Raw genomic sequence first — 2,915 nt, 5'->3', positions numbered from 1 at the left:
AGCGCTATCCTTTGGCGGTCCCTATCCTAAACCTAACCTTAATCCCTATCCTAACCTAACCCTAATCATAAACCTTACCTAACCATAACCATTGTACATTTCGACTTCAGTTGGGTAGATATGTCCCAAGGATCCCAAATAGCATGGACCCCCACCAAATGGAGAAAACGTACGTAAAAAGCATGTTCAAGAACGTTGAAGAACGTTTTGGGGAAACGTGTCAGTGCAAAACGTAACTCAACGTAGCAAACGTTTAATGAACCTGAACACACCCCTAGTGTGGTCCTCCGCTTTCCATTATTTCTGACTGCGAGTTGCTGTAGTTAGTTCAAGGTTACTGTTTGTGATGCACGAAGACTACTGACTGACGCGGTTTGGCTGAAACGGAGTTATTCCGCTGCTCTATCGTTCGCTACGTACTTCAGTCAGACTGCCATCAATGAAGTCGTTGGTGGTGATGTAAAAATAAGGGACGTTGTCCAAAACATAGACCTGGATTTTGTGGATATGAATAATACCTTTAAGATTAAGTAGTTGAACAAATGCATAGAATCTTCTGAATCGTTATGGTTCTTTATTCCTCATTTTAAGGACATTTGGGGTTTACAATTATCAACATTTTATCAGCAAGCACTTATGGCATGGAAATTGTGTTTTGTGCTTGACTTTTCACCTCATAAAGCTATTCTGTGGGGGGGAAATTATATCACTGTTAAAAACAAAAGGGTTTTTATGCAACATTGGATAAAGAAAAATATAATATTTGTAAGTGTCATCTTCAATAGAGGTGGCCAAATGTTAAGTTATGAGGTTTTCTCAACAGTCAAAGTCTTTCCTGGTTAATGCTATTCCCTCAGATATTTCCCAGCTGATGAGTAGAGTAGAACCTAGTCTGTGTATTAATGGTATTGATATCAAAAGTCACAAGTGTACAAATAAACATATAAGATAATAGTTTTATAGCAAAAGAAAGATATCACCAAGAGGGCAATCCTTTTGTAATTCACAGCTACCAGACATTCAGTGGCGAATGGCTTAGCTTTGTCCCTTTACATTTTGTATTTCTAATAAGATAAGAGAGGTGCACCCAAAGATTTTGCACAATATGTACTCCTCCAACACAATGGTGCGAAGATTTACAGACATTGATGACAAGTGTAGCTTCTGCAATGATTATCCTGAAACGCTGACACTTTTTTTATACAGTTGTTTGTACACTATAAGATTTTTGAGAGATATGGCAGCCAAACCTCACATTCAATTTGTTCATTTTGGATATGGAGGAATACATACTGAGTAAAAATAAAATTCTTTGACATTTTTAAATAATGTAATGATTTTGGTTGGTAAATTTTATATCCACAAAACTAAATGTTTTTAAATCAACCACCTGCTTTAAAGTGTTTTTGATAGACTTGTTTTATTTAAGTCGCTGAAATTTATATAGTCCAATATTATAACAAATTAATTTCTGAATCACTGTCATTGTCACATTTTCTTTTATTCTTTCATGTTAGTATTTTATGTTCTTGATGTTAGTATTTTATGTTCTATATTTGATTCAATATAATAAAAAAAGACGTCAGCGATTGGATCATGTCTAAGCAATCAATGACAATGACGAATTTTCATAATGCCACTTTACCCACGTGTATTCCTGCTCTGGCTCAGCCCATCGGTTTCTGGGACCAATCAGACGGGCTAGAATGGATTTCCATTCTAGAAATCATTGGGAGGTACTCAGATACAGAGTCATTGTGGAGAAGAACCTAACGTCCGTGGGTGTGGCATATTATTTGGCCGGAGCAAGTAGTTTGGGTAGCGAGGCAATGACATGGTAGGGCAGGGACTACATTTTGGGCTTGTGAAGGAAAATATTGTAACGATTGGTTGGAACCAAAATAATTTTTATATCGTTTGGTTCTGAACAGAAGCAGTTTTTTTGTTCCGTTCTCATGTTCCGACCAGCATAATAAAGTTCTGAACTGTTTTGAATCCCCCAAAAATAAAGGTTTTACCGTTCCTCTCTTTTCTTTCCTTAACCTGCGAAATCAACATAGTGTAGTGAATTCAGGGGGTAGCCCTGACTGGGACTCCAACCCAGCGACTGTCAAGCCAGCAACTTAATTCGCTATATTGGCTTCTGTGAGGCCATCGGAGAAGCACGTTGGCCTACACGTGAGCGACTTGGTATAGAGAAGCAGAATGGGCTCACGGTAGCCATCCCACTTCCGACACCAATGTAACGGCAAGACGTCTGAATCTCTTGACATGATCGCTAGCTTTTGGGTTATTGTTGCTCCTTTACCCGTTGTGGGAGCGTGTCCACACACTTCTCTATACCAAGTCCCTCACGTGTAGGTCTAAACAACTCTGATGGCCTGATGGACGCCATCCCACTTCCAATGTAGCGAATTCAGAGGGTAGCCCCGACTGAGACTTGAACCCGGGTCCAGCAACTGTTAAGCCAACACCTTAACCGTTATGCCAAGATGGCCAAACTTCTTGACGAGGTCACTAGCTCATTAAATGAACCCACCAATTAGCGTGGATTGAGAACCTTGCTCCAAAGCAGGTTTAGTGTTTTGTGTTGGACAGACAAATGTATGGCGCAAGATTCGACTGGTGGGGAGAGAGCGAGAGGTGTATATGGAGGGATCTAGGCAAGGAGGAAATGGGGCTAGGAAAGGAGGAAAGGAAAATAGTAAAAGAAAGGTGGAAATTGAGATAGTGAAGGAAGGTATCTCGGAAAGGAAGCTAGGAAAGAAAGGAAGGAAAGGGAGCCAGGAAAGGAGTAAAGGAAATTAAGCTCAGAAAGGATAGTAGCAAAGAAAAGGAGGACATGAAAGAGAGCTAGTAAACGAGTAGAGGATAGGAAGCTATGTAAGGAAAGAGAGCATAGAAAGGAAGCTCAG

This window comes from Oncorhynchus kisutch, linkage group LG10 (assembly GCF_002021735.2).
Source record: "Oncorhynchus kisutch isolate 150728-3 linkage group LG10, Okis_V2, whole genome shotgun sequence".
NCBI classification, from domain to species: Eukaryota; Metazoa; Chordata; class Actinopteri; order Salmoniformes; family Salmonidae; genus Oncorhynchus; species Oncorhynchus kisutch.
The sequence above is the reverse complement of the archived record's forward strand: the minus strand, read 5'-3'. Positions refer to the sequence as shown.